The following is a 10695-nucleotide window of genomic DNA, read 5'->3' on the forward strand; positions in this document are numbered from 1 at the left end:
CCCCCCCCCCCCCCCCAAAAAAAAAAAAAAAAGTAAAAGCAATATACAGACATATTGACTTTAAGCGGAAGCTGTGCGTAGTAGGCATGGCAGACTGATTCCTGGCCAGTTGTTTGGCTTTGAAAACCAACAAATTACTGTTGATTTGTATTCCCATGGTGTAGGGGCCCCGTCATGGACTAGAACCCTGCTGTTTGTGCTTTTTGTTCGGTGTTAAAGCACCCGGAAGTTGCCTGTCCCAGAGATCTTACCGCCTAAGTCTAATGCAAGAAAAAGCAGATCAGTAGGGTGTTGGTCAGCACTGTAGCCGTCATCTCAGCAAGCCAGAGGCCTAACCTTTGTCACCTTTTCTTTGTAGGCATCACAGCTAGATGAAATGAATTGGTAAGAAATTGAAGAGGATTTTTCATTTGTTAAACAGTTCTTATCCTTGAACAGCACTGGATTGCTTGGGTTCTTTATAGCTGATTCTCTTCTTAAAGGCTTGTGGAGATCACCTGAACAAAGATGAAGGTTAAATCCTGCATGACATACCTGAAATGGGAGACTGTTGGCACTTCAACTTGTCAATTAGCCTTCAACTTTACCAGCTACCGATAAGGGTTAATGGGTTGCATTTGAGTTTGTGAGATAAGCAAGTTGAGAGAGGTATTATAAGTCTAATGCAGTTGGTTAACGATGCCTGCATTGTAAAGGAGTACAGTTTAAAGAAAATATACGGATGGGAGCATCCTTGGAGGTAGAAGGCTAAACACCTTTCCTCCCAGAGCTGCATTGGCAGCACCAGCGCACTTAATAGATGGAAGGAGCTACAATTAGGAGTGGATCACATTGCATCAGCATAGCAGGTGTTTTTCAGAATGCTGCTGGAAATGAAGGTAGAAACGTGTGTGAGGAGATTGGATCTCCCATTATATGGTGATTAACCTTTTTTCTCCACTTTCACTTTAAACGAGTTGAACTCCTTGCTGTGCTGTTGTGCACTGTCAGCACCATAAGCAAGGAAGCAGATGTCATTTAGCAAAGAAACTTGTCTCTGCATTTTGTGGAGGAGTTTGTACTTAGTGTTTAAGTAACATTTTGATGTCAACTCCTTTTTGAAATATTGGTAGAATTTGCTGTGAGTCTTAGATCCTAGACTGGATACTGTTCGTAGCTTGTGCAAATCCATTTGGGGTATTCAGCCTAAACCATGCCTTTTGCTATATGAGACTCTTTGGTGCTGGGGTGCTTATCCCTAGGGTCTAAAGGGACTCTTTGTTGGTGGTTTCTCTCCAGATCTCCTTGGGTAAAGTTACTGAGACTGTCACCGCTCCTCTCAAACCTGAACACTTAGGCATTTTATTTTTAGTTTTGCATGCTGTATGTCTTCCATAAAATGCCTTGTATGACCAAGGCACTGTATGAATCAGCATTGCTTCTTTCTGCTCAGATTTTCTACAAAATGTAGGACTAAATTTTTCTTATCCTTGTAAGATCATGGGATGCATTTAGCAAAACTCATGCCCTCTAGATCGTACACTAGTGGGCGATGCTGAAGACTTCCAGAAAACTTGCTGTAACATGAATAAAATGTGGCTTCATTAGTCACTCTCCTTCAGATGCTTGTATCACCGTCTGTTGCTGACTCCTCAGCATTAGGGGGTCCTGCGTAGCACTGGAGACATTGCGAAGCCGGAGTACGTGGTGTTTCTGAAGATCAGGCCACTTCTTATTTAAGTATTGAGATCTGGAATTTGTGCCCAGTCTGTGATACCTTGGTTTGAAAAAGTTGGGCCAATTATTATTAGTAAACCTCATTTGCTGGTAAGGTCCCAAAGCTGTGATCTACCATGTGGTGCCCAGTCGTGAGGTGTGCTGTTCCAAGATCGATCCCAGTTCTGCAACCAACTGCATGTGTTCAAATGGATGTAATGTGAGTAATCCCATTGTCAGCTGACAAGTTATGTACAGGAATAATTTTTTGTGGGATGGACTCCACAGAGAAGGTATAGTGCCTGCTTTGGAGGTTTTAGTTATTTGCCAAGGACGATAAATTTAGGAAAGAGAACCATGAGCCCTGACTACCAGTCCCCTTCCCTGACACTCTTTTTATGGCCAACTTGATCTGTATATTCTCCCCGTAGAAATGGCTTCTTTAAAAACAGTTCACTTGCAGATATCAATTCATTTAAACCGGGCAGACCAAAACTTAGGTGTTTTGATGAAAATGTGCTTTGAACCAGAATTCTGAAATAAAAGCATTTTTTAAGGAAGGAAGCAAGTCACCCACATTGAGCAATTAACAGTGATTGGCACTAACACAAATAAATTAATTTGGAGGAAAATCATCACGCTGAAACCAGCTACTTGCCACTTTTAAGTACATATATGCATCATCCTCATTATTAAGTTCTCTGCCTCAGCCCCAGTGCTGTAAAGCTGATTTATTTGTACCATATTCTCTGCACTTCCAAGAGTTATGCTGCTCTGCCATGTTACGCCAGACCACAACTACTGAAGAGAAATTCATGCGACTGACAAATAAGTGATGGAGATTTAATATAATGAGTTGAAAGCCTGCATGTAACCTCTGACAGCATTTACAAATATTTTACATGTCTATCTGCTTTAGTTTTAAATAATGGCTAGAGCTGCAAGCTGAGGAATGTGTGTGGGTGAAGCCCACTGAAGTCAAATAAGTGAACGTAATAGGAAAGTCCTGCAAATGTGTCGGAAATAGTTTGGAAATATAAAGCTTCTTAAGCGGATGGCCAGGCTTTTTGCTGATGCCTTTCTGTCTCTTACAATATTTTTCAAACCAAGAGTTGAATGTATAGCATTTGCTTAAGTCAGGCTCTAAAGCTGGCTTTAGGCTGTCAGATTGTTTTGCTGAAAAACAATCATGGTTTGTTGTTTGTAGGAGAAAGGGAGGAAGGCTTTCAAGGGGATTAGTAGGCAGTCTAAATATTTGGGTGTATTACTTTTTAATGCAGTGAAGGGCTTCTAATTTCCTTTAATCAAAACGAGGTGTGTGTGTGGTGTTTCTTAAGTGTGCACTCTATAATTATAACAGTGTTTCTACAATAGAAGTATTAAATCAATCTGCCAAGAGAGGGAAGAACAAAGGAGCATATTTTATTCAGTGCTTTAGCTCCAGTTGTAGTGAGTCCTAGCCTTGGCTATTTCTGTGGCCTAAGTGAGCAAGTGTTCATGGCACTCCATTTTACCTCTCTGTATCATCTCTGATGATGGTTTTTCCTTCTGTAGTGAAGGTACCCTTCCCGTCACTTCACAGCATCAAGCGTGAGAGTTGGCATCGAGTAGAATGATTCCCTTGGGTTTGCGTGGCTTGCTAGAGCCTCCTCTCTTCCGGTTAAAAGTGAGTCTCAGTAGTTTATCCTCTGTACACAGGTATGCTTAGCACAACCTCATTCCCAGAATAAGGATAATTAATGACCTCATTATGAATTTGAGTGCAACCCCTAAGTCACAGCCACAGTCACCAGACATCCTATGTGGAAGTGTTATATTGGCTCACCGTCTCCCGTATCTCTTGCTCTGCTCTTTCATTACAAGGACCCTGTCCCCACATAGAGTAGCTGCTCTTTGAAGCTAGCTGCGGTAATACTCATTTGCCATGGCTTCGTTGGAGACTTGGTTAACAAACTTTAATTTTATTACTTACAATTTAACAACCGATGAAGGAAGTCATTTAATGTAAATCTGGAGGTGCCCTCGGTACACTGCCAAATGCAGGGAAGTCTTACTGTAGATGCAACTTCAGACTTCCTACTGGTATCCTTCTGGATCCTCTGAAGTTGGGTCCTAGCACACTTTCTAGGAGCACATTACTGCAGTCTCTTGTTTTTGGTGACTTCAGCCTTCCTGCTTCATATTTTCAGTAAGGGCCAGAAAAACAAAACACTCTTTAGCCAAGAACCCATATCTACCTTCATTGCCTAATTGCTGGCATTTGAATGAACTCTCCATAATAGCTTTGGCAAGCCAACAAGCCTTACAAAATCCTTAGACATTAAAGTACTGTCTTGGGTTCAGCTGCAGGTGTAACTTCCCGCAACCCAGCCATACAATAATACTGCCCAACATCACCTCCTGTTCTCCACAGCCTCCTGCTTGGTTGTGGCAGCAACATTGAAGATGCCTTGAGAGGTTATTTCTTACTCTACCTTCTTAGCTAAATGGTAGTAGAAGGATGGAGATGCAAGGTGTTTTGATATAATGGGCAGGATACAAGAAGGTGTAAATTTTCCAAGCGATCGTACTGACTAAAAATACATTCCTAAAACAGATGCCAAACTGCTATTACACATATTGCTCCTTTCAAAAGACCTTAGAACTAGTTTGGAACAAGAAAGTATTTGTCAACCGAATCATCAGGATTTACTATTATTTATAATGGCAAAAAACCAAAAGGAAGGGGCACTCTGCTGATGATGATAGAAAGTAGACTTCTCTGAAACAATAACCATACGCAGGTAGCACAATGAAGGTTGCCGAAGGAATGGAATAAGTAGTTTGCAAGGCTCTTCCCAGTTTTGTATAATTACTGCACAGACCAACAATAGATCACATAAAATTAAATCTGTACATAGGCTTGATAGATGCACATGGAGATCTTCACTACGTTAATTTATCATCACATTATTCTCTCTAGCTACTTACATGTATTAGTCTTTTTATACATTGGCATAACTGCTACCCAAGGCTCTTCTCCCTTCCTACCATAACTCATTACTGAACTGCATTTGGAAGAAGACTGCTGAATTACTTGCACAAAGATGCATTCATACTTTTGACCTTATTAATGACCTTCACCCAGTAATAAGAGGCTGCTGTAAACTCTCTGTTCCGTGTGTGAGGGAAGCTTTAATCCCTGTTAAGCAGTAATACACTACATTTATCTCTCGGCCCACATTTTTCATCATGTTAGCCCCCTCCCTTGTGCATGACGAAGGGAGCCCTAAGTGCAAGCACAGCTAAGACACAAATCTCGGTATATTCACACTACTGAGGTGGCATGTTACCCTTGCAGATATAGTTACTACCTATAAGTAAGAGTCTCTTTTTTGAGGTGGCATAACTAGAAATCCTCTCGCTCTGCTATTCTGTGATACCTCACTTTTTTGCCCTCTCTTTTCATTTAATAATGCAAAATTAAACGTTGCCCAGTCCTCTGAAAGAGGTACCCTACCTATAACTGCTGCCTATAATGATGAAGAGTAACTTGTTAAGAAGTAGAGCTAGTAAAAAAGAGCAGATCTTCATGCTCAGTTTCTTTTCATTACAAATAAGAATGAAGAGGCAACATTTCACTTTGATCTGAATTTTAAAAAATGGCTTTTCTGAGCCACTTCATCTCTGATTTCTTTTTATTAAGGCTTAGTGGTTATTTTAAAAGTATGATTATAATGGTATTTATATTAGTTTGGGGCACTCTAGTTGGTACGTGCTTTGGTAATTAGGGGTGGTTGATAATACTCTGAATTGTAATCGATGGTTACAGATGAAATCGAGAGCTGGTATTCTAATGGGCTATTCACCTTGTATTAGACGTGTCTTTACCTCAGCGTTACAATAACGTAAAAATGGGTTTCAGCATGATTTTTCATCCTGAAAACAAAGAATTGACTCACTCCTGATCCGATCAAGAATGTCCTCGTGGGAGTGTGTGTATTTCAGCCAGTTGGACCTTTTAGACAGAAAATCTTTGGAAATGTTTTATTAGGTCTCCTAAGGAACCTGCGAATGCTGTTTATTCCATCTCTATGTGAAGGAAGGAAATGTGGTGAATACAGCTCCTAGAACAACCAGATGCTTTTGTGAATTTTTCATCTGAACATTGTTGTTCTGTTCACCGGGCCGTGAGAATCGTTGCACGGGGATGATAACAGTAAACAAAGGAACGAACAAAATCAGGATGGCCAATGTCCAGTAAAAAAAAAAAAAGAATTTGCAAATACCTTGGAAACAGAAGAGTTAGTTCGCAGAGCAAAAGGCCCCTGAATATCTTCAAATCTCTTGGGTGTCCTGTGAACTGGAAGCACAATAATCTCATGCAACAAGAGGTTCTGAGAGAAGATGGTAGATTAAAATAGAGCCAGCGATACAAAACAGCTTTAGGCACCCACATGCGCGACCCTTCATTGAATAAGAGATTAGGCTGGAGAGCACAATCCTCAGCAGACAAGGCTGAGCTGAGGGTTGCTTCATGATCTGTGATAGAGCTGATTTATCTCTACCTTTTGCCAAAAATGTTTTAATCCGATCACAAGTGCAGATCATAGGAAGCACAGGCCTTGGCACAGAGTAACAGGAAAGCCAGCTGCTCCTCCCTTGCTTCTGGAAGGAGCTGGCTTTTCTGCTCAGATCACAAGTGAGTTTGTACAAGTGCAAACACATTCCTGCTCTCTTCTGATATGAAATGCAGACTTCAAGGTGTACGCTTCTCTCGTCCCCCATGGTGTACACGAGAGCAGAGAGGGTGCAGACCCCCAACTGATCATGTGCCTTCCTCTACTTGTTTCCCTGCGTGTGACCCTTGACATCACCTAAACCTCCATTAGCTTAATTTTCCCCCCGGCAAGCTGAATTGTGGCTGACATGACCGTGTGATTTTAAACTTGAAACTTGGACAAAGTCAGGGTGTCCCCAGGCACCTAAGACCTATGGTCTCTTCCGTTTAAATGCACTTGGTGGTAGTGGCATCTGAAGTGGTCAGACCAGGGAACTAGTAGCTTCATAGTAATACCCGAAGAGATGACAAAATGAAGCCAAGACTTTTGGATATTTAACTGTGCTTTGCAGAGGAGAGAACAGCATCTTGCTGAGTTTAAAGGCAAAAAGAAATTCGATCGTAAAACTACCTGTGTTTCTTACCCGGGGCAACCGTTGTGTCTATTTGCACCCAGGGAGCAAACTTTTAGATCTTTAGAAAGAGGCTGTCTTTACTCTGCATCCATTTTTTATTAAATTGGATTTTCTCAAACTAACTAGTTCCCAGAGAGCAGGCTTTGGATCAGTTTTAGTGAATTGAGCTAATGGAACATGATCCAAAAAGACTAACAATGAGCACACGCTGTTGGCAGTTGTTGGTGCATTGCATCAGGGCATCGAAGTCCAGTACTGTAGCCCCAGGTGGCACAAATAACTGTCGTGTGTAAAACCTCAATTTTAAAAAAGGAGCATGCTATTTCCCCCTCCTTTTTTGGAACTGCTAGCTAAACTAGGGCAGTATTGATCTGGGAGCTGATTTGGCCTCCGAGACCAAAATCTGTAATAAAAAGCTAGGTGGAGGGTTCCTATTGTTAGAGACAAGAATTTCTTTATTAACTTGCCTCCATTCCCTGGGGAGCTTCTCTAATCTCTTTCAACATACAAGGCCAAGGCATCTTATTCATTGGTCTGCTCATCGTCGTTGTTTTCTAATGAGCGCTACCCGTTGTAAGTAAACGTGATGATTATTGCGTTCAAGAAAGACTTGAGCAATGGGCCGAGTAGTGGGAATAGAGAAGGTACTTTAGTGAGGAAATAATCTTGATAGATTGCTAGTCATTTATTAAAAAAGTTATTAATCTGTATTTTATGTAGTGGAATGTGCTAATTAGCAATTACTGTGCTTGCAGACACTAATGCAGTAAAATAGGCTCTATATTACTCACTGCCATAAATGTCAATATGTACAGTAATTGTCAGTTAGCTCTTTCCTCTGCACCGAACTGCAGAAACTTTGGTCTCTAACTTTTCTTGGATGCTGATTAATTGCCTTTCCATACATATCTATATCCATATCTATATCAATACACACATCTATGTATTTATTTACTTACTTATTTTTTGAAACTCCCCTTTTTTGAACTGGGGCTTCTCTATTTCACTAACACTGCACTAGCACATTTAAAGGTGACCTGCAGAGGAAAGTACAAGTTATGTTTATTCCCTGTTTTTTTTTTATTTTTTATTATAGCTCTGATAGGTCAAAAGTTCTCATTTCTAACTTGTGTTTTATTAGAAATTCAAAGGGTGCCCAGCCCAGAGGAATTTGGTGATTGAGACAGTAATGAAATGACAACAGAAGAAGAACCACGGGACTAATATCTGACCCACTGAGCAAGTGACTGCTCTGCCACTCTTGTCTGTAACCCTTCACTCTAGCCGCTGTTCTGGAGGAGAGCATATCTTCATTTATATAATGCTGCTGCTTCAGTATAAGTCTGATGGACCTATACCCTCCCTTTAACCACCGCCTGTGGCATTCGCCAGAGTCTGCGGCTCTAGGATTGGCCTTCTTAGCCATCAAAGGACTCATCTATAACCCTTCACTTCACCCATAGGAGTGATCATCCTTGATTGTGAGGGATTACCGATGACAATGGACCCCTAGAAAATCATCCAGGAAAAGCAGAGGGGATGGTAGGATGTTAGCGGTATTTTAAGGTAAAAAGAAACTTGACCAGCCAAAAAAGAAAAAAGGAAAAAATAGGCTTCAATACATCACAGAGAAGCAAAAGCATTTTTCTTGATGCTTTTTAGGCTGCTAGTGCACTCGGGATGCTAATTGCTTCATAAATACAAGCAGAAGATAAATTTGTGTTGTGGGCTGAGCACATGTTAGAACCACATCAATAGCAGAAATCACCTTGCATCTAAAGCCTGAGCAGTTTTCTCTTTCTACATTAGCTGGTTTCAGAAAACACTATTAATATCCCAGTGTTTCGGTACTCTGAGCAGCCAGCATTTGTACTTTTCTGCAGCAGCAGGTTGTGTAAACAGTCTGGGAGGTTAATGTGTCAGGCTGGAACTGCAGTAGAAACAATATTGATAAAGATGCATGTTTTGGGGGGTGAGGAAAAGGTTGTCCTTTCTTCCTCCACCAGCCATTAGCCCATCACATTCAAAAGAGATTGCTGTGTGTTATTGAACAAAACTCTCAGGGCAGCAAATCCAGAAATCATTTCTATGAATGTGGTCCTAGAAAGAACAAAAGCCACATTGGAGGGTAGGGTCTACAACTTCAGGGAGGCATTTAGTTCAGGGAGGATGTCGCCCCTGGTTATTCAGCAGGGTCATTCTGATGCTGAATTTAATTGGACCCTGAGGATGCAGGGTTTGGTAACACCAATCCCGAGAATGAGTATGAGGGATGTTGTCCTCTTCTGCCTGCCTGGGGACCTGGGAGAAACCAAACGCATTTCCTCTATCCATAGCAGAGAGAGAAATGAGAGGAGAGGAGCCCCTTGTTGTACTAGGCAGGGAGATGTAGGGTTAGAAGGGGCCTGGAGTATCACCTGGTCCAACCCCCTGGCATGAATGACACACTTAGGAGTGATAGCCAGGCAGTTTCTAGTGGCAGAGATCTTGCACTGGGTCTACTCGCCACCAAAGTTGCCACAAATAAAAATTCGCTAAACCATGCTATTGGGATGCTGGAAGTAAGGTGGAAAAATACCCACCAACTGCCTTTCCAGTTTGCCACGTGGGAGGGAACAATCCCTTTCAAATTCACAACAATAATGTCACAGTCAGTATATTCTTCTAAGAGATCAGCACACTGAATAATGGTGGGGTTTGAACAGTGCCAAAATGGTTTCAAGGCTAAAGTTGACAGAAAGCATCCTTCTTTCCTCCCAGCTACGGTGGTAGAGGAGCCAGGGGAATCGCTCATTGGACTTTAGTTGTCCAAAGCACCAGGAGGGGATGGAAGGGACCTGGAACAGACCTCATTAAAGTCACCCCCCAAGAGAGCCAGGGGGATCTTGAGTTCCCCTCTTCCAAAGAGCTCATGGTAGTAGGTGTGTATTCTTGTCCTTCCTAATCGCACAAGTTACCTACCCTCGTCTTTCCGTTTATCTAGAAAATACACAAGCGATGTAGACTTCTGTTTAAGATGAACTGATTGTTTGGCACCGACAGCAAGCCCATCCACAGACAATTCCGTGCGATTAGGTGTTTCTTTTTCTTTTGCCTCTGACAGTAGCGATTTGATTGTAATACCCCAGATGTACTAACCAATTGAAACTGCATTCTTAAACTTCCTCGGTTTTCAAATGATTCTTGATAGAAAAGAGATTGACTTCAAATTCTGCAATAAGGCCAAGCATGTCTGAGGGATATCTGGAATAGTTCTGTAATAGAAATAGTTGTTTATCAATTTAATTTTGCAAGAGATAAATTCACTATATATATATATATATATTTTTTTTTTCCCTTTGACCGCTTAAAATGGTAATTGTGATGTTTTGGAATCTGTGCAGAGCAATGCGGTGCATTTTTTAGAATAAGAAATGGTAAATGAGCATTTGGAGCCTTTTTAATTTATGATGTATCTGACAGCATTGTAGTGAGTCTGATAGGAGATGCATGTGATTATGTCTGCATGCTGAAAATAGACCAGCTGGTATTTGTTCTAAAAGCATTCAGAGAACACCCTCTCGTTAATGGTCCATGGCATGATCTGGCATCTGGTAAACTAATACATTGTCATCTTTACACTGAAAGTCACCACAAATCATTAATGGATTCCAAGAACCATTCAGCTTCTTCTGTGCTGCCAACAATACAGCAATTACTGTAAAAGTGTTCCTATTAGCAACATGATTGAATGATAGTAAACCAAGAGTAACTTGTTAGCAGAAACTCTTGTCACAAAGACAATAACAAACTGTTCATTCTAGCACTTGCTTGTCCATTTCAATC

General features: G+C 41.2%; 1 protein-coding gene across 18 annotated transcripts in view; it reads left to right on the forward strand.

Moving 5' to 3' along the window:
• Nucleotides 1-10695, forward strand: part of FHIT (fragile histidine triad) — an 899923-nt gene that overhangs the window by 226849 nt on the left and 662379 nt on the right. For 5 of the 18 annotated variants that reach the window (XM_019504826.1, XM_019504829.1, XM_019504831.1 and 2 more), the window contains one exon: nucleotides 359-482. The exons of the other annotated variants lie outside the window; for them this stretch is intronic. The gene's annotated coding sequence lies outside the window, so the exon portion shown is untranslated. The remainder of the gene's footprint in view (nucleotides 1-358; nucleotides 483-10695) is intronic. 18 annotated transcript variants of the gene reach the window in all.

This window comes from Gavialis gangeticus, unplaced genomic scaffold (assembly GCF_001723915.1).
Source record: "Gavialis gangeticus isolate Ggan-Ray unplaced genomic scaffold, GavGan_comp1, whole genome shotgun sequence".
Taxonomy (NCBI): Eukaryota; Metazoa; Chordata; order Crocodylia; family Gavialidae; genus Gavialis; species Gavialis gangeticus.